This window comes from Rutilus rutilus, assembly GCF_951802725.1.
Source record: "Rutilus rutilus genome assembly, chromosome: 7".
NCBI lineage: Eukaryota > Metazoa > Chordata > Actinopteri > Cypriniformes > Leuciscidae > Rutilus > Rutilus rutilus.
In genome coordinates this window covers 22,760,157-22,782,747 of record NC_140221.1, presented here as the reverse complement: position 1 = coordinate 22,782,747, position 22,591 = coordinate 22,760,157, and positions in this window count along the sequence as shown.

The following is a 22,591-nucleotide window of genomic DNA, read 5'->3' as shown; positions in this document are numbered from 1 at the left end:
TTAATGCCCTGTCTTTCGTCTCATGTTTGTCAGATTGTTGTTTGAAGCTTCCCGTGTTCGTGCCTGTTTTCCTTATGTTTCCTGTTCACCTGATACCGGATTACTTCACCCCCGTTCTTACCTCTGGTTCACCGTCATCATCTTCAGTCACCTCAGGATCGTCCGTCTCAGTCCCTGCGTCACGCTCTCCTGCTGTCTGTGTTCCTGGTCTGACCCTCTCTCTCGGAGTGACTGCCTGCATACACTGAGTTCTGCATATATGCATCTGACTATTCTGAGTTTCCTGAGTGAACCATTGTTAATAAACATCATTGCACTTGCTATTGCTTCCGTCCTGTTTATCATTACAGAACGATCTGACCAACCATGGAAGCAGCAAGCGCAACGTCGCTGACGGAATTTATTAATCATGGCCTCTCCTGGATGGATCAGCAGCAGGAGAGCATCTCTAACACCGGACGCGCTGTCCAAGCACTGGTGACGCAGGTGTCCGAGCTCACCCAGCTGATCCAACGACTTAGCATTCCCGCTGCGCCGCCCACACCGCCCATTCCCCCCGTCGTACCAGAGCTGAGGCATCGACTGGAGCCACACCTACCTGTTCCTGAGAGTTATGCCGGTGAGCCGAATTTCTGTAGAGCATTCCTTACCAGATGTTCGATGCATTTCTCACTGCAGCCCAGAACGTTTGAGACGGAGGAATCCAAGGTGGCATTCGGGCTTACGTTGCTGACGGGACAAGCAGCCTTGTGGGGAACGGCGGTGTGGGAGAACCAGGACCAATGCTGCACCTCGTTCCACGCACTATCCGTCGAGATGAGGAGGGTCTTCGACCGAGCCTTCAACCACACCGAGATTATCCCTTTCCTCCTTATGGACTCCCCTGTCGCACCCATTGTGTTGGGCCACCCATGGCTTGTTAAGCACAATCCTTGTGTGAATTGGGGCTCTAACTCCATTTCCATGTGGAGCGAGTCCTGCCATGAGTCCTGTCTTGTTTCTGCTTGTCCATCTGTGTCTGGTTCTGTGTTTCAAGAGAAAGGCAGCGGATCTGTCAAACGTGCCCGTGGAGGATCTGGACCTGAAGGAAGTGTTCAGTAAGTCTCGCGCTGCTTCTCTCCCTCCGCATCGTCCCTATGACTGTGCTATAGATTTATTGCCAGGTAAGTCTCCGTCTAAGGGCAAGCTTTACTCTATTTCTGTTCCTGAGAGGGAGGCCATGGAGAAATATATTTCTGATTCTCTAGCAACGGGGTTCATCCGACCTTCTTCCTTTCCTGCGGGGGCGGGGTTCTTTTTTGTTGGTAAGAAGGATGGTTCTGTGACCTTGTATTGATTACCGAGAGCTGAACAACATCACGATGAAGAATACTTATCCTTTGCCGTTGATGTCTTCAGCCTTCGAGAGGTTGCAGGGAGCATCCATTTTCACAAAATTGGATTTACGTAACATCTATCATTTGGTTCGCATCAGGAAGGGGGATGAATGGAAGACTGCGTTCAACACCCCCAGGGGGCATTTTGAATATTTGGTTATGCCGTTCGGTCTTTCCAACTCTCAGCGGTTTTCCTGGCACTCGTCAATGACGTGTTGAGAGACATGGTAGATCAGTTCATATATGTTTACCTGGATGACATATTGATTTTTTCTTCGTCTCTCCAGGAACACATTCAACACGTCAGACGAGTGCTTCAGTGGTTGCTAGAGAATGGGCTTTTTGTCAAGGCGGAGCTTTTCATGCACAGTCTGTTTCTTTCCTAGGTTACATTGTCTCTTCTGAGGAAGTGCGTATGGATCCTGACAAGGTTAAAGCTGTGATAGATTGGCCAAGTCCGGATTCCCGTAAGGCCCTACAGCGGTTTTTGGGGTTTGCCAATTTCTATCGACATTTCATTCGCAACTTCAGCCAACTAGCCGCACCTCTGACCGCCTTGACCTCCCCCAGAACGACGTTCAGGTGGTCCGATACAGCCGAGGCTGTATTCACCAACCTAAAGAGCCGCTTCGTTTCGGCTCCCATCTTAGTCGCCCCTGATCCCACACGTCAGTTCGTGGTGGAGGTCGACGCATCACAGGTGGGGGTAGGTGCAGTTCTTTCCCAACGTGCTTCCTCAGACGACAAGATGCATCCTTGCGTGTTTTTCTCCCATCGTTTATCACCTGCCGAACGTAACTATGACATTGGTAACAGAGTTGTTGGCCGTCAAGTTAGCATTGGAGGAGTGGCGTCATTGGTTAGAGGGGTCGGGGGTACCTTTTATCGTTTGGACCGATCATAAGAACCTTGAATATATTAGATCTGCTAAAAGACTCAACTCCAGGCAGGCTTGGTGGGCAATTTTTTTCTCTCGTACCGACCGGGTTCCAAGAACATCAAACCCGATTCCTTATCTCGTATTTTTGATCCATCCGAACGCCCGGTTACTCCCGAGTGCATTTTACCCGAGAAAGTAGTTATCTCCACACTCATATGGGAGGTTGAATCGAAGATCAAGACGGCCTTACAAGGGGTAATGCCTCCGCCCGGTTGCCCACCGAATCGATTGTTTGTTCCGGAGGGGTTACGGTCCGACGTTATTCGATGGGGTCATTGCTCCAACGTGGTTTGTCATCCAGGAGTAAATTGCACTAGCGGTTTAGTAAAGCAACGATTCTGGTGGCCATTAATGGCTCGCGATATTCACGATTTTGTTTTGGCTTGCTCAGTTTGTGCCAGTGGTAAGACGTCTAACCGACCTTCTGATGGGTTACTCCGACCGTTGTCTGTCCCTTCGAGACCCTGTGGGACACATTGCGCTAGATTTTGTCAACTTTCTATGGTTGAGTGCGCTCATAACTCGTTACCAGTATCATCCACGGGCTTCTCTCCGTTTGAGTGTAGTTTAGGGTACCAGCCACCAATTTTTCTGAGTCTGGAATCCGAGGTCGCGGTCCCCTCCGAGACTCTGCTCCAGGTGGGGGCGCGCACTAAGGCTAAGGCCGATCGCCACCGGTCAAGGCCTCCCGTATACGTCGTGGGTCAAAAGATGTGGCTTTCTACCAAGAACATTCCGCTCCGTTCCGTTTCCAACAAGTTAGCTCCCAAATTTATTGGCCCGTTCCCTGTCACCAAGATTATTAGTCCAGTGACAGTCCGACTCAAACTTCCTCCGGCGTACAGGAGAATTAATCCCGCCTTTCATGTGACAAAGATCAAACCCGTGTTTTACTCTCGCATTAATCCGCCGACACCGATTCCTCCCCCGCCGCGACTCGTAGATGGGGAACCTACATATTCGGTACATCGTATTCTGGACTCAAGACGGAGGGACGCTGATTCCAGTATTTGACGGACTGGGAAGGTTACGATCCGGAGGAGAGGAGTTGGGTGCCGGCTAGAGACATCCTGGATCACTCCCTTATCGATGATTACAAGCGACAGGTAGGTTCGTCTGGGGGGGAGGGTACTGTCACGGTTGGTAGATCCACTGTCTCATTCTAGTCTTGTGTGTTTGTGCGTGTGGGGGGTGTCTCGTTACGCTGATTGTTTTATGTGGGCGTTACCGCTGATTATCAGTGATCAGCGGCAGCTGCATGTCATCTCACCAGCCTATTTAATGCCCTGTCTTTCATCTCATGTTTGTCAGATCGTTGTTTGAAGCTTCCCGTGTTCGTGCCTGTTCCTGTTTTCCTCGTGTTTCCCGTTCTTACCTCTGGTTCAACGTCATCATCTTCAGTCACCTCAGGATCGTCCATCTCAGTCCCTGCGTCACGCTCTCCTGCTGTCTGTGTTCCTGGTCTGACCCTCTCTCTCGGAGTGACTGCCTGCCTACGCTCAGTTCTGCATATATGCATCTGACTATTCTGAGTTTCCTGAGTGAACCATTGTTAATAAACATCATTGCACTTGCTATTGCTTCCGTCCTGTTTATCATTACACGGTGAGATGCTGTAGACGTTGGACAAAACACTGCTCTTCCGTTCTGATTACAACATCAAACAGGTTCTCCCCTCTCAGTGAAACACTCACTGTAAATCCTGTTGAATGTGCCCTAGTTATTGGCGATTCTATTACATGGAATGTGAAAATAGAGACACCAGCCACCATAGTCACATGTTTGCAGGGAACCAGAGCGCCTGACATCAAAGCAAATTTAAAAGTGCTGGCTAATGCTAATCGTACATTCTCTAAGATTATTATTCACGTCGGCACTAATGATGTTATCATTAACATCAGTCGGAGATCACTAAAATGAACGTTAAAGAGGTGTGTGAACTCACAAGTACGATGTCAGGCACTGTAATTTGCTCTGGCCCCATTCCTGTTCACTGGAGTGATGAGATACTTAGTAGATTGTCCTCACTCAATGGCTGGCTGTCTAAGTGGTGTCCGCAAAATAATATAGAATTCATAGACAACTGGAAAAGTTTTTGGGGCATACCTGACCTGTTGAAAAGAGATGGTATTCATCCCTCCTGGGATGGTGCTGCTCTTCTCTCTAGTAATATGGCACATAGTCTTAGAGCTCAAACATGAATTGGGGCTCAGGTCAGGAAGCAGACAGACTGGCTAAAATCGACCGTCTGCTAGCTGTCTCACGTCACCAAGGTCAGATAAATCCCATCACATAGAAACTCTTTCACCTAGATATCATCATATAGAGACTGTGTCTGTTCCCCGAATTAGGACATACAAAAAACTTCCAAACCCATCTAAAGGTAAACATTTAATTGATGTTCTACAAATAAAAAACAGATGTAATACAAATGAGCAAATTATAAAGCTTGGGTTGCTGAATATTCGATCCCTTACTTCAAAAGCACTTATTGTTAATGATATGATTACAGACTATAACCTAGATGTGCTGTGTATGACAGAAACCTAGCTAAAACCAAACGATTACATGACTTTAAATGAGTCCACCCCCCAAGATTACTGTTATAAACATGAACCTCGTCTGAAAGGCAAAGGGGGAGGTGTTGCTGGAATTTATAGTAATATTTTCAGAATTACTGAGAAGTCTAGTTTCAAATATAATTATTTTGAAGTGTTGGTGCTTAATGTAACAATATATAGTGTAAATGATAAATCACGTTTGAGATTTGTGCTGGCTACTGTATACAGGCCACCAGGGCACCATACAGACTTTATCAAAGAATTAGCTGACTTTCAATCAGAGTTAGTACTGGCTGCAGATAAAGTCCTAATTGTTGGTGATTTTAATATACATGTAGATAATGAAAAATGATGCATTTGGGATTGGTATTTAAAGACATTCTTAACTCTATTGAAGTTAGACAACACTAAGGAAACGTCTACTACAGTATTGCATCAGGGAGTGCATTGTAGTCTTCCTAAGGAAAATTTAAATTCATTCATTACTATAGGAGGAAGAATTTTCTAAACTTGTTAAATCATCTAAATCGACAACATGTATGTTAGACCCTATAATGACTAATCTACTGAAATAGATGCTTCCAGAGGTAATAGATCCTCTTCTTAATATCATTAATTCATCTTTGTCATTAGGATACGTACCAAAAACTTTTAAGCTGGCTATGATTAAACCGCTTGTTAAAAAAACACAACTCGATCCTACAGAATTAGTCAATTACAGGCCGATGTCGAATCTACCTTTTCTGTCAAAGATACTAGAAAAGGCTGTATCTTCACAACTATGTTCCTTTTTAGAAAGAAATTATATCTGCGAGGATTTTCAATCAGGATTTAGACCGTACCATAGTACTGAGACAGCTCTCATTAGAGTCACAAATTATTTGCTCTTATCACCCGATCGTGGTTGTATCTCTCTATTAGTGTTAATCGATCTTAGTGCTGCATTTGACACTATCGACCACAACATTCTTTTAAATAGACTAAAAAATTATGTTGGCATTAGTGGAATTGCAATAGCATGGTTTAAATCATACTTATCTGACCGTTATCAGTTTGTAGCAGTAAATGAAGAGATGTCTTATAGATCACAAGTTCAGTATGGTGTACCACAAGGCTCAGTACAAAGACCGTTGCTGTTCACTCTGTACATGCTACCCTTGTGAGATATCATTAGGAAGCATGGCATTAGTTTTCACTGTTATGCTGATGATACTCAGCTCTATATTTCTTCACACCCTGACGAAACTTACCAATTCACAAAATTAACGGAATGCATAGCTGATATAAAAAAACTGGATGACTAGCAACTTCCTACTACTTAATTCTGAAAAAAAAAGAAAAAGATTCTAATTATTGGACAAAAAACTTCCTCACGTAATAATAACCTAGAATACTGTCCAACACTTGATGGCTTCTCTGTCAAGTCTTCGTTGTCGGTTAGGAACCTGGGTGTGCTCTTTGATACCAATCTTTCATTTGAAAGTCACGTGTCTAGCATCTGTAAAACCACATTTTTTTCATCTTAAAAATATATTTAAATTACGTCATATGCTCTCAATGAAAAATGCAGAACAATTAATTCATGCGTTCATGACATCAAGGCTAGATTATTGTAATGCTATTATGGGTGGTTGCCCTGCACGCTTAATAAACAAACCACAGCTGGTCCAAAATGCAAGAGTTCTTACCAGAACCAGGAAGTATGACCATATTAGCCCGGTTCTGTCAACACTGCATTGGCTCCCTATTAAACATCTTATACATTTTAAAATATTGCTGATCACTTACAAAGCACTAAATGGTTTAGCTCCCTAGTACTTGAGCAAGCTCTTAATGCATTATAGTCCTTTACGTCTATTGCGATCTCAAAATTCCGGCCAGTTGATAATACCTAGAATATCAAAATCGACTGCTGGCGGTAGATCCTTTTCCTATTTAGCACCAAAACTCTGGAACAATCTTCCTAACATTGTCCGGGAAGTAGACACACTCTGTCAGTTCAAATCTAGACTAAAAACACATGTCTTTGGCCTAGCATACACATAACACATTATAGACTTCTATAATTCAATGTTAGGCTGCATAGTTTAGGTCGGCCAGAACCAGGAACACTCCCCATAAATCCTGATGTACTTGTTACATCATAAGAAGGATGGCGTCTAATGCTAATATTAGTCTCTCTGTTTATCCGAGGTTTACCGTAGTCCGCCGGATCCAGGCCGTATCCAAATCTGTTGAAGGACCTGTGCCTGGACATGATGACAACGCAGTCCTGAAGTGTCAACCAGTCCCTCCCGTTTACTGATTCAGCCGGATCCCGGCCGTATCCAGAACAGATGGTGGACCTGCACCTGAACCCATCCATGATGCATCCGTGAAGTGCCAGCCTCATCCGCCCTGTGGAGGCCTCATCGACACGATAGCCATTGGCACTGATCCGCAACAAACTCGTCTCCATACCGGTGTGATGACTCCGACTTTCAACCAGATGGAACTGGATAAATATTCTGAATGTTCTAATCCAATCTGACTTCTGACCTGTAATGCTGCCTGGATCATAATCATACACTGTTCACTCGTTGGCCAGAGGAGAACTGGCCCCCGACTGAGCCTGGGTTCTCCCAAGGTTTTTTTCTCCATTCGGTCACCTGATTGAGGTTTGGTTCCTTGCCACTGTTGCCTTGGCTTTTGGCTTGCTTAATTGGGGACATTTAATATTCAACAATATTATTGATCTGCCTTACTTAAGGTGGACGGTGAAGCAATTTTCTTCTAGAAACAAACTTTGTATTATTTTCATTTTATCACTGTGAAGCTGCTTTGATACAATCTGTATTGTAAAAAGCGCTATATAAATAAAGGTGACTTGACTCCCAAGTGAGACTCCATTTGTCAGTCAACATAACATTGTAGTGACTGACAGATGGGGAACAGAAATGATTAGTTCACCTCCAGAGTCTTCGGTTCCGAGTCGTTCGTTCATCCTGTGACAGCCCCATAGTCTAAAGTTATGCGGTTTGTACCAGAAACATAAATAAGTCTTTGGATCTGATTCGTTAGTTCTTTTGTCACGTGATGTGACGGCCATATTGGATACAGAAATGAGTTAATAATTCCCAACCTTCCTTACAAACAAGCACGTGGTTATTATTATCATTTTTTACTCTTATGGTTACGTGATGCATTTCTGGTCTCAAATTACCAGTACAAAAATACAAAATATACATTTGTGAATTTCTGTCATGGTTCTTTTCCATAACTTGTGATGAACGAACCACTCAGACGCGAAGTCTCGAGAGGTGAACTAATCATTACTAATCAAACAATAATCGTTTGCATAGCTTCAGCCTATGAGGATGTGACGTGACAAAAGAACGAACAACTCGGATTGGGAGGTGAGGTTACTGCATAGCCTAAAGACCCAGCTAAGCAATGAATTTATCATTTTTGTATCTCATAATTTTACCTTGGCTGCATTATAGTTTTTTCTTATGTAACAGGGCGGACATCCACCGTCTATAATCAATGGGGGAATAAACCCGCTCAAGTTGTTCAATTAAATGAAAGTATAGGCACTGGTGAGGTGCACGGTCTCTTTATTTCTTTAAAAGAAATCTACACATCAAATAAACATTAATTGAAACAAATACCAAACAAAATAACCTCTTACACAGAGTACAAACAAGAATAAGGGCCACAATAAGGAGAGGGGGCCAGATTGATTTGGTTGGACAAGTCTTGGACTGGAAGTAACAGTCTCCACTATTTAAGTGCAACCCGAGAAAATTGTAACACACTTGCCAAATGTAATACACAACCATCAAATCAATCAAAAAGTGCTATCACTGCATCACACCAACTCCTAATAAGAGATATGGTAACTTCCAGTACCAGGCCCCCTAAATGGCCAAACAAAATAATAAAATAATAAAAAATAATAAAAAAACAACAAATACACTATACACTATACAATACAACTAACAAATCAACTAAATGAAACAAAAGAAAAACAAATAAACTATACAATATTCACATAACAAAACCAAACAAAACAAATCCAAACTAACACACAATTGTAAATAAACTTTAAATACTGGGAAAAACAGTGGTCTAGTGCGCCATCAGCTGCCGGATAAATCTGTCAACACATAATACACATTCAGCACACCTACATTTGTACACCATTAAAATATACAAATAACATTTGGACCATACATTTAATTTATACATCTTTATATAAAATATAAAACCACATAAAACATCTCATTACCTCCACAATGTGTCCTATTTTATACCGAACACGTCATATCACAAGTCACGGACCCGATACCAAGCTCGCCACTATAACACCTACCCAGGAATTGTCAGCAACATGAACAGGAAAAACTGAACGATATGAGACGTACAGCTCCAAGTGAATGACCGCGATGCCAGGTTTGTTACTAACACATAAAACACACATACTCAAGAACAAACAATACTCTGCTTTTTACACAATCAATCTAACGACCTACCCGGGGATTATTGGCAACATAAACAGGTAAGCGATACCCTCAGCGTGCAGCAGCTCTTCACATTCGCAGCAATGCCACGCCAAACAAACATGTGCGTGTCTCCCACCGTATTGCGCAACGCACCTTTTAACACGCGTAGGCGGAAATTACGCTGGCCTGGACGCATTCTGTCGTGACGTCAGTCACAATTGTAAAAAAATATATAAACACTGCCAACCCACTACACTTATTATAAAAGTGATCAATGTTTTCTTAAGTTGACGTGTTGGGGAATTTGGCTACTAACGTGTAACATTTCAATTATATTCTGATGAAGTGAACAAAATGAATGAAATGACTTGGAAAAAATATAATTTTGTTGAATGAGAGTAAAATGATCCGAGCTTCCCATCACTAACTAATTTATTCAGGAACGAAACTGTTTTTCTGAGTGAATCATTGAATCATTCACACAACTGATTGGTTCAAAAACATATGCAGGAAAGCTACCACTACATACTGCCTTGTGTCACGTGAGTTTTGAGTTGAGTTTATTAGTTTCATTGTCATGTTCTGTTCTGTTTAGTTTTGTTTCTATGTTTCCATATTGTTTTCATTGTCACTGTTTTGAGTTCTTCTCCTTCATTAATTTGTTGTCATGGTTTCTGATTAGTTCACACCTGTTCCGCTGATTATAATTTTTTGTGTATTTAAGGCCTCAGTTTTGTTCAGTTCTTTGCTCTGTGTTGTTTATGATAGTTGTGTTGTGAACTTTGATATCTTGGTGTTCATTAAAATTATGTATTTGCTCATTCTGCGTCACACACATCCCATCTTTGGATATAAACTACACAGCTACCCATGACGCCTTGAAACGCACAGCAATGAATTATGCTGTGATTTCATTTGGAACTAGTTGCATTCATAAAGCAAAAGTAGACAAAGTAACTGGCAATATTGTGTTTGATATGTTTTTCACACTGTAAACCCAAACAGTAAATTATAATAAATAAGTTCATTTCACTCAAATTTTACTGATCAAATATTAAGTTCATTGCACTGTACTGTTCATTGAAAATGTTGCGTGAACTCAACTGATTATATTAAAGGGATGGTTCGGAGTAAAATCAACCTAGGGTCCTTTGCACCATGACCTCGAGCCAAACACCCCCCAGAAGCCTTTTTTTCCCTTGGTTGAATATTATTAAAGTTAGAGCTTATTTAGAGAAATCAGGCGGATGGCTTAGTGCAGGCGCTAACGGATCCAAGGATGTATCTCATAAATTACCCCACTAATAATGCCCAGAATGGTACCAAACTTATACAGTAGTACAAATAGGTTCTGTACTCATAAAACGAGGCATTGGAAAGTTTGTAAGTACATCAGGAGTTTATTGAAATAATACTTGCCTGGCGGCTCATGCTACTGCTAACCCGGACGTCGACATCACTTCAGGGGTTTGGGAAAAGCACGTAAAAAAGTCCTGGCAGAAAGCGATGCATAAGGACTCCAGCGATTCGTCCGTCCCCCGGCAACTCACTCCAGCGCACCGCCTCGAGCGTCCATGGCAACAGACTCCGCTCAACCCTGCTATTTGAACATAAATGTGTGTTGGCAGTGTGTGAACACAATCACCCTGCAATGATAAAAAATCCACCCACTCCTTTTTTTTTTAAAATTAAACCCATTAAACCAAAGCAGCCTCATCAAACATGCTGTTTTGATTCTCTGAGCAGTGGACATTATACTGCTCAGGCCCCTCCCACAGCCACTGACTGACAGTCCTGCATTATCATAAATTCCACCCTCTGCGAGTTGTACACTATCCGTAATTTTCTCCGCGCTGGAGCAGCTGTAACTACAACAATGTCTCGTAGGCAACCCTGGTGTTCTGTCGTTGGATGTAAGAGTGAACATATGAGTCTTCATTTTCTCCCAACATCTGAGCCACTGAGGATGCAGTGGATTAGTTTTATTTTTGAAGGTAATGTGCCCCAAAATAAAACCTAAATTCGTTTATGTCTGCGCAAATCATTTCACTCCAGACTGCTTTGTGAACGAGGGGAAATACAAGGCAGGCTTTGCTAAAAAGTTGTTACTCGAGGATGGATCAGTACCAACTGTTCGTGATCCAGCTTATAATCTCCAGAGTGATACTGGTCATGGCATTAATGAAAAGGAGAGTGCATACTTTATTACAGTTCATAGGAGTTGTTTTACGGGTATAAAGTTTACCAGTTTATTAAGCACCCCTTGAAAAGGCATAAAGTCTGTATATATTTGTCTACTGTTAGTTGTAACAAGTGGTTTTGTTTAATTCACTGTGTATGTTGATGATAATGAATAATGATGCTCCATCTTTTGTTGTGTGATGTACAATAAACAATAAACTCATTAGTAAAGTTTTGGCCATCATTCGGATGGGGTCTACTCTGCTACAACAAGCTTGTAGTGGAAAAGCAAGGTGACTACATAAGTTATAAACAAAACTAAACCATACCTGTTCTATCTCCACGCAGCATATATTCTCTGGCTCTGTAGGCATCATTGTCCGACTCCGGTTCGAACCGAACTGTCTAGGACAGTTTCTGACATTTTATTGCGTGAGATTGTCCTGTTTTTTTGCTGGTGTGCCGGAGAATTAGCTCTTGAAGCTCTGCACTCTTCTTGAAAGGGAGCCGGGAGCAGCAGCTCATTTGCATTTAAAGGGACACACAAAAACGCAGTGTTTTTGGTCACCCCCAAAAAGTGTCAATTTTAACTTGATATAAAAATGATCTGTGGGGTGTTTTGAGCTAAAACTTCACATACACACTCTGGGGACATCAGAGACGTATTTTACATCTTGTAAAAAGTAGCATAATAGTTTCCCTTTAAGTCAGTCAAATAGTATAATTAACTCTGATCAAATCAAAATCTGAATGAAATTAAATTACAATTAACATGTTTATGTTACATGTTCCCTGTGTCGTGTTGGGACTTTTATGTTGAAGGTTGTGTTCCTGTTTGCTGTGCCAGTTTTTTTGTACTTTTGTAGTTTTTAATGTTGATTAGGTCCCTGATGGTTTCCAGGTGTGTCTTGTTAGCCTTGTTACCCCCTGTGTATAAATAGCCCTTGTGCTTGCTTGTTCCTTTGTCTGTTGTTGTTTTCATGTGGATACCTGTTCTCTGTGCTCCCCATGATCCTGGTTGGTCTTTTGTTTGTATTTCTAATAAACTTCTTGCAGATATATCCTCATCTTCACTTCCATTCCTTGCTCCTTGTTTTACAGTTTGGGTACTACAAATTCAAAAATATTACACTCACAATCTCAAATTAAAAACTATGCTTGCAACTCTCTGTGTTCGTTTCTAAGCTCTTTTATTGCTCTTTCATCATATGTGCACATTTAGGTGGCTATTCCTACAGCTTTCATGTCAAATCATTACATTTTACTCTGAACTTCAGGTTATGCAAACTCATTTGCTGATGTTTCATGTAATAACACTGTGGCCATTATGACTAATTTTCATTTCTCTGTTTATCCTAATCTCCTATTGGCTGCTTGTACAGCCACAGACATCACATTCTAGAAGAAACATTTGGTCGTGTCATTGCAGATTTATGACACTGTCTAGATTGACTGAGCCTTCCAACACTATCATCCCTGATTTGAACATGCAGCTGAAATATTGTATTACTTGCTGCCCAGATCAATAAACAACATACCTGTTATCACTCCAGTTACATGTCATTCAGCAGATACTTTTTATCTAAAGCAATTTACTGTACATTTATTGAATGGCCAGTCAGAGTAAATTAAAATGTTCTCTTTTTCGTTTTAGAATGGAAAGTCAATGTAAAGAGGGCATTGATTTTATACATTTCCCAGTTGTTGTCCCTTCTTTCCTGTGTAGACTGGCTGCTGGGTGATAGTTGTCGACCCAGTGGAGTTGCAAATGTCTTTGTTTACAAATATTATGATTTGTCTGACTGGGGAGTCCCAGATCACAAGTACAATTTTATGCAGGCTGTACACATTTTCTGTAGATTTGGTGATTTGTTTCTGCAGACTTTAATCAGCATATAAACAAAAATGACTCTTGACATGCTGTTCTAAATATTGCTTATATTAATAGGCTGCTATCTCAGCACCAATCATCTGCTCACTATGAAATTACAATGACAGTTTCAAAACATGTATGCGTGAACAACAGCTACATTAAGACATTTTTCATCACGTAATAGTCACAGATGTTTTTCCCCAATTATTTTTATTATGAAAAACATGTGGCAAAACAAAAACAGATTATATGTGAATTTTAAATTGTGAATAAAGAGGAGGTTAATTTTTTTAAAATATTGTTATAAGATATTTATTTATTTTATTGTTAAATATTTGTTACAAAAATACAAATGATAATTTTAAAGATAAATGTCTCATTATTAAAGGAACACGCCACCGTTTTTTGAAATAGGGGTTATTCACCGTCTCCCCTATATTTAGATAGGTGGGTAAACGCATTTTTGTCTCAGTGCATGCATTGTCTTAGTCTGGCAGCGCCGCCGCTAGCTTAGCTTAGCATAATGAATGGAATCCTTTGTTGCCGGATAGCATGTTGTGAGTAAAAGTGATCCAAAAAAAAATATTGGGGTGAAGCACAGGTGAAGACAATATCTGCCTAGGAAATCGCCTAGTCTTAATCTGCATTGCTATTTGTACTCTTTGTGAATACGCAGGCCACAAGAAGTAATTTTTTTTTTTGGATCACTGTTACACATTGCTCACTGCCAGACCACACCTCGTATAGCCCAAAGATTGAGGAAACTGCTCTTTTATTGAAAAAGTGGGTACCGCTGGCCCTTGAGCCAGTGGCGAAACAGAGAAAAACTGTTTTAAAGGAAATAAAAGATTCTCCACCCAGCCTTCCTCTGGGCGAAGGAGCAACCTGATGCAGAGCATCTCCCCTCATCTCTGGGGTGCCCATATCAGGTCTGCTTCGATGGACGTTTGGAGGGTTTAGCAGCCTGAGGGACGAGCTGCATCGCCTTCCTGCCCCAGAGCAGGGGGACGCCCTCGGCGACGAGCAGACTGGGGACCAGGTGGCCTGGTGGTGGATGTATCATTTCGGGGCTGGATGGGCCATCAAGGCCTCCATCTGCTTCTGGACTGCCAAGAATTGCTGGGCGAAGTCTTCAAAAGTGTCGCCAAAGAGGCCACCTTGTGAGATGGGGGTGTTGAGAAAGCATACCTTGTCGGCAACCCGCATCTCAGCAAGGTTTAGCCAGAGCTAACCTCATGCAGTTCTTTCAGTGCTTTTGGTCTGGTATAGTTGCAGGATGGCCATCGCAAGGCAGAGACAGCTTGTCTAGCGGCACTGTAAGCCTTAGCAGCCAGGGCTGTCGTCGTCTTACAGTCCTTGGATGGGAGACACATACATTTACACCAGGTAGCGGCACTTTGCGGGCACAAGTGCACCACAATTGCACCACAATTGCACGCTACACTTGGGGAATCTCCACGTATCCCCTGGCGGCCCCACCATCAAGGGTAGTGAGAGTGTAGAAGGCTGCGAAACGGCTTTGGGCAGTAAAAGGTCCCTTCCATGACTTCTGAACCTCGTCATGCACTTCCGAGGAGAAAAGCACTGAGGTGGATTGTGGCTGTGAACCGCTTGTTGCATCCAGGAGCCACTCATCCAATCATCAACTCTGAATCCGACTCGGCGTGAGCAATCACCCCCGAAGGGGGAAGCTCAGCCTCTTCTTCCACTCCAGAGGACAATAGCCCGCTCTCCGATGCAGCTATCGACATCTGGTCCTCACTCAGAGCACTGAATGACATGGGTCCCTTGTGAGAAGGACCCACACCATCACTCTGCAGGTCGACAGCACATGACATGCTAGAGGAACGGGAGGGCCGTGGGGAGTGGCTTCCACCGTAAATGCTTCCACCGTAACCCTCAGATCTCCCAGGGTGTTAACCATGTTCGTGGCTCTGCTTTGTGCATGGTAATATTCATATATATTCATGGTCATATTCTCACAGTGCTCTTGGCCCAGATATGTGAGACAATGATCGTGGCCGTCAGATGTGGACAGGAAACGACTGCATCCAGAAACACAGAGTTGGAAAAGCATCTTTAAAATATGCTCACTGTCCACTTTGCTCTTTTAGGGAAACTGCTGTTTATGCTGAAACGCCCAGAGGGGAATCACTGCACTTATCCATGTACTGTTGCTGGTGAAACACCGCTGAATGTGCCGTAGACCACCAGAAAGAGGACTTTAAATCCATTAGCCATGATTGGGGCTCCCAAGTGTCCCATTTGTCAGTCTTGAACATAACATCGAACGGAACTGACAGATAGGGAACTCAATGAGATCCCGCTACACTAAAGTGAGCGATGTGTTTCCTTTTGGTGATTAAAAAGGAAGTGGCCTTTGCTCGCTTTTTGTACTTTATCCACAATTTGAAAACCCATTTTGTTTTGAAATTGGTGATTAAATTATGTTAAATTAAATTATGTTAATTATGTGTGGCCTATAAACACTGTATGTCATTTAGTTGCCCCACACTCAAAAAGTATTTTAAAGAGGCCATGCCCTTATACAAAGTCTTGATTTTGTTTCTGGGGTCTACTAGAATGTTTTCATCCTTGAACATTAAAAAAACACATTATTTTGCACAAATTTCTGTCATATATGCACTGTTTAGTTCCTGTCTCTATGAAGCCCCTCTTTCCGTAAAGTGCAGTGTGCTCTGATTGGTTGGCTGGACCAGTGTGTTGTGATTGGTCAACTGCTTTGATTTTGTTTTGGTAATGTCACACCCCTTACCATAACTGTGAGATTCAACACAATACTAATGCAACTTAACCAGGCCTTGCACCTTTTTTTTTTTTTTTTTTTGCATATTCCTTGGGCGGGAAGTATTAAAATAGGGAATATTGTGACATTTACGTTCCTGGTAGAAAACTCAAGACTAGAAATAGAGGCGTTTCAGGAATTGCAGAAACAGTGCTTACTGAAATAGATAATGGATTCCTTTAATAGATAAACGTAGGGGGGCGCGTGTCCTAAAAGGTTGAAAATCCCTGCTTTAGAGCGCAAACACAAATACGTTTTGGATCGTTTGACAAATATGTTATGCCAATGTGCTAATATTACGCTGAAAACTAATCCTAGACCAGTAGTTATGGGCAGCTTTTCCCGATAAAAGCAATCAGAAGCAGCAGCAGTCAGTGGTTTGAGTGAGAAAATTTCACACTAGTCTCAAGTCCGTGGCCAGGGGAAGGTAAGCCTTGCCCAGCCTTACACACACTCCGCCTAACTTTAAGGCATAATTTATGATTCATATTTTTGAAGATAATATGCTATTTAAAGTTACCATTGTAGAGATTAGTGTTCCTGTGAGCTAAATGCTGCTCAAGACATTTTGTTATGGAATACATGACTGGCCAAGTCCACAGAAATAACGCTTTTGTAGTCTATATGTGATGATCACTAGTTAGAAGGCATTGTGTTTCTGTACTCTAATTCCTCATTAAAAGTGCAATGTTTTCGAAGATTTTTTCAGAGAGGACTCTGGGAAATTGCGTGTAGTCTAAAATGTCGTATAACCAAAGATTTGAATTAAAGTGCACAGACTGATCTGAAAAGAAATAAATCAGAAACTTCTAAGCAAGACCATGCCCAAAAGTGTCAGTGGCACTTTTTTCATTTACATGGGATTGTGATTAAGGCTGGGCCAGTTTTGTGCTTCCACCCTACCCCTGCTATAAATATTAATAATTGGGGACAAAGAATGGTATGGATGTAATTTAATTGAAACATCTTGACCACTCCCAGGCGGTTCCCATGCACTTTTAATAAAATCCAAACCACGGCCATCGTGGGAATGTGTCAGGTAAACCTTCCAGAACTTCATTCTACAAAAAAGCACAGCCTGGCTATAAAACAGGGTGGATCAGACACATTCTTAAAGTCTGAGTACTTTGCGGATTTTCATCCCATAATGCAGTTTTAAAGTCAGATGTTATTTGCTTTAAATGTTAAAGCTTGGTCTTTTCCCCCCAGGCTTCACTCTCAAGTATTTTAGGAGAGCAAGGGAGCACTCCTCAATGAAATTCTCAAATGATCTGAAGCAAATGGAGTTTGACATCGGAGTTGCTGTACCCACGAGATGTCTGATGGTGTGGCGTGCTGGTTGCTCTGAATTAAGATCATGTTTTAAAAGAACATTTCAAAGCTTGAAAACAGCCCCAGCTGAGTACCGAGACACGAATTGCATGACTCTCTATGGAACATTTGTGCATAAATCAAATTACATTGCTATGAATATGATTCCCATGTTTTCTTTTCCTCGTCTGAAGTCCTTTCCATAAGAAAATAAGCCATCTGAATTTTTGTGTTTTACAAATGAAAACATGCAGTTTGCTGAATGAGTTGTGCCGTATTCTTCAGTCTGTCAACTTCAGATCAAGAGCTATTGTGCTATTGAGTGCTTGAAATGAGTAGATATTGTTGACTATTTAATTGAGGTCTGGCTTCTTATGTTTAGGCAAACTGAGAGAACTGAGACTGTATATATGCTGATTTTAAACAGGGCTTATTGGTTTGACACAAAAGCCTGTCCAAAAGAAACTATGATAACAGACACTTCTCAAATTAGTTGCCCTTTGTCTAAATTTGTTGCCCTTTGTCTAAATTCGTTGCCCAGCAACATGTCCACAGAGCTGGGCTATGTTTACCAAAATTATTGTGAGCCTAAGTACATCATAGAACCATTGCCACCAATGGTTTCTACAATCTACTTCTCACAATGCTTTTGGGAAACGCAACCCTGTTCATCACCTGAAGATTTAGGCTTAGGCGTAGGTGTAGGTTTATTATGAATATTTCTTATCCACAAATGCCACACGTCCACTAACAGAGGACATGTAAGAAGATCAGTAGTTGGAAGTGTTACAAATAAATAATGTCATCAGGACAGGACATGACTCCATATCAGACTGTTGATTTACCATATAAATGAGTGTGAACAAAATGGACATCAACTGAAGTTAGTTTACACTAAGAAAACTAAATCTTACTATTGAAACAATCCCAAACAGTGAACATGGTCTCATTAGAAATTATAGTTTTATTGAGTTAAATCAATGGCATTAATTAAATATGTTTAATGTCATTGCCTATTCAGCACATTTACCTAATTTGACATAACGGTTTCATACATTCTTTAAACATTTCTGTAGGCTAAATTAGTAAAATGTAACTTAATCGTATAAATATAATAGTGATGATTCATAAAGATTTTAATATTTTTAAGGCTATCCATACATAAACACTTTAGATGCTGTCAATACATCCATATTCGTTGATGTATGTCACAAGAAATGTAGGCAATTTGTAAAGGTAAAGGACCAGACACATTTCACATGAAAATCTACTATATGGATTTAGGATCTTTTTTGAGCCTGATGACTATATGCTCCTGTTTCTTGCCCTTAAACTTACAGGGCTAATTCTTAAAACTACAAACACGTCTCATGTGGCCTGTATTTCTCAAAGTCTATCCAGTTACTGAAATCTGTGCTGGGAGTACCTAAAGGGAATGAAAGACGGAAACACAGCTGAGAACCATCGTGGTTTGACGTGCATCCAGATCTTTTGGAAGTAGGCCAAATTCAAGTAAAAATGTTTCCTTTGCTTGTGTAATAGGAGCTTCAGTTTTTATAATTTCATTCCTTGTCAAGTGAGGTCTAGGATGGAAATTTTTTAAACAAACTGTGAATTAACCGGTTAATAAAGTAAACCATCATACTTCTGTCTGCACATTTTTACAAAACCATACGTTCAGACTCAGACTGACGCATGCACATTGTTGTTTGTTTCTTATCCTTAAAATAATCTTTTTTTTAAGAAACTTTTATGCTGCTGTTCAATAACAAAGAAATAAGTATTGAGTAATTTTCATTTTAGACACAATATTTGCAAGTTACTGTTTTTTTGCTCTGCCAACGAAAATAGTTTCAAACAAAGCCACAACAGAATCAACCATCTTCGAGAAACACACATTATTGAATGAATCAGTGTTTTATAACAAATTGTTTGAATTAATGATTTTATGACTTATTCCTAAAACCAGTCACTTCCTGACTGAATAAGTGTTTGTCTAAGAATCGGTTAAGTGAATGATTAAATTACTCGCTCTTAAAGAGAGTCACTTGTCACCACCTATTGGCTTACTTTATTTATAACATCATGATGTCAAATTTAAAGTCACCATGAAATCAAAATTGAAAATTCTTGTTTTTTATAGAATATAGATTTTTTTTTTTTTTTTTTATAAATGTAAAGCACATCATTATTTTTTTTTAATTCATGTGCCCTTGTAATCTTTAATCAAAATAACTTCCCCTACCTCTGGCAACAACATTTCTTCTCTAATGACGTGTTCAATGGTGTGAGGGCATGAGATCACAGCAATAGCAAACCACAACTATCCTGTCGCGTTAGGTTTAGTTATGTTCATTCTTAGTTTCGTTTTAATGGACTTTTACTTTGTTATTCATCACATGTATTCCTTTGGTCGAGTTCCCACCTGTCTTTCGTCTCCATGGTCACACATCGTTATGAGTTAGTTTGGTTCCATTGTGTATATAAGTTTGTCCTGTTCACTCAGTGTTGGTCCAGTATTGTTCGTGTCTTGTGTTACACGTTGTTTTGCATGTTGGTTTTGTAATAAACCCTGTGTGTTATGTTCTTCTTCTTCTTCATCTTCTTCTTCATTGGACATTAGCGCTACATATCCAACAATCCAATCAATTCCCGATGGACAAGATCAAGTCCTGCCCTAAATTTTTTCTTGTTCGAGATGCCGTTTCACTTGAATATAAGTCACAAAAGGGAAAAAAAGACTAATACGACTTTCATTTCATGACGACTTTAATGGACTGTTTTTTCTGCCTAAAATTACACTGTAAATGATGTAATTTATGTAAATTATGTAATTTTAACTGTATATGGAGAAAAAAACTGTAAAAGATCTAACCTTACATTCTGTGTAATTCTACAGTAAAATATCCTTTTTGGCAGTACACTTCAATTCACATTTGATGTTTTTTTTTATTTTATTTTAATAATTATGTTTCTTAGTTTTTTCTTATCAGTTATATATGGATTTATGCAACATCTTATGTTGGTAAATTAATGTTTATTACATCATTTTTGTGTCATTTGTGTTACATGATGGTGTTTTGTATTTGTGCAAATGACACTGTGTGGAACTTGTTGTGCTTGTTATGAACTTTGATTTATCATGTAGTTTTTCTCTTTACCATTAGAGATATTATGAACCCCAAAAACTCAGACATACCAGAAAACATTTTTTTTTTATATATATAAAAAAATAATAGAGCATTAAAAACTAACAGATCACCCCCTATATTAATATTGTGCAAAACACATTAAATAACACTTCATTTTAACATTTACTCTCCTTTAACAGTCAGAAGCAAAGCATGCTGGGAACTAGAAATCTGATGTAACTCATTCCGTGAATGTGTGTGTATATATATGTGTGAACATACATTCACATTTATATGGGAACATGTATGTGCAATATATGTACACAATAAAGGGAATATTACATGTAATGCTATTTTTGTCTTCATTTATAAATATTTGATATTCATTAATATATAGACATACATGGTCAATGCATGTATTGCAGTATATTGAAAAATATAAGCACTAGTTTCCCATATATGGAAATGCATTATGTAATAATTTTCCCATATATTGTTGTTCCGTAAGGGGTCCTCACATCATCAGTGCTGTTTTTTAGTCACAGTAAGGTTTGAAGTATTGGCTCTGGTTTCTTGCACTGAGATTGCAGTTCTCTTTTTAACTCCACTCCACTCCACTCCATCAACTCATTCTGATAAAAATAAAATAAAAAAAGGTCTGAGACAGATTGCTGGACTGTTCAAATGTCTCTATTGCTATGGAAACAGGATAGCAAGTGGTATTTTAATGCTTGCATTACATAATACTTCATGCTTTGCTGCTTAGCTTGACTTCTCTAACCAAATCTAATGTAATGAAATGTTGATATTTTCCTTTTAACGTTGAACAAAGAGCATATTTAGATTTGCCTCGTCATGCATAAAGCAAGTTATTTTAGACAGATTATTTTGCAGATGATTAATAGATTAACACAGAGGTTTTGATTGCAAACAGTTTTTAACATCCGTCAAAACATTCAAGAAGACTGTGACAGACCTTAGAAGGTCATTGTGAGAAGTCCCAGTGGCTTGTTCCTCAGCCTGAACATCAACAGCGCTGCACGGCCGAGTAGCAGGAAAGTGAAATTGATCAGAGTTGAACAAGACTGATGAAAAGGAAACCCTGCATCAAGGAGGAAGGAAGACTGAAATTGCTTCAAGACTTAAATGTGTATGAACTTCAAACAGGGGGCTCTGGGACAAAGAATCACAACTGATAAGGAAACTCTGACGTCTCTGTGAGGACGTACTAAGGCCACAGGGGTCATAAGCAGTCTGAGAGGAGTGGAAGAGCAATGGGCAGTGTTGATACTGAGGCTGTTTCAGAGAGCTGTATTGTTTGTAACAGCACAGATGTTAATCTGGCCACTGAGTAAATTTAATGAAAGCATCCCTCACAACATCCCGCCTGGATAATAATATTTATCCAACATCACATGCAATTGTGCAATAAGGGAGAGCATTCCGTTGAGTGCTGAAGTTTGGTACTCTGATAAAAAATGTTATGTAAAGGGTTTTGTAAAGCATTTCTTCATAATTAAGCCTCTGCATTGAGGCTTGTTACGATTTCAAGAATATAATTGATATAGATTTAATTGAATGGAGTTAAAACTGATGATAATCAAATAGTCAGCCAAAGGTAAAAACTAAATTGATTGACCACTAATCTGAATTTTGGAGGCGATGTCAATGGATGTCAGAGCTGCTTGCTGTTAGAATTTTAAGCGTGCTTTTATGTGCAGTAGAGAAGGAATGTAAGATCAGTATTTAGACAACTTATTTATTTATTTGTTTATTTGTTGAATCTGCTTAAAAGATGTTTAAACAAAATAACTGCATGGCCTAAAAATAATTCTAGTATTCAGTAACAGCATGTTCTGAAATATATTATGCTTATATTCATATGCATTTTAATTCTTCAGGGAAAATAATGAGATTCTTTTGGAAAT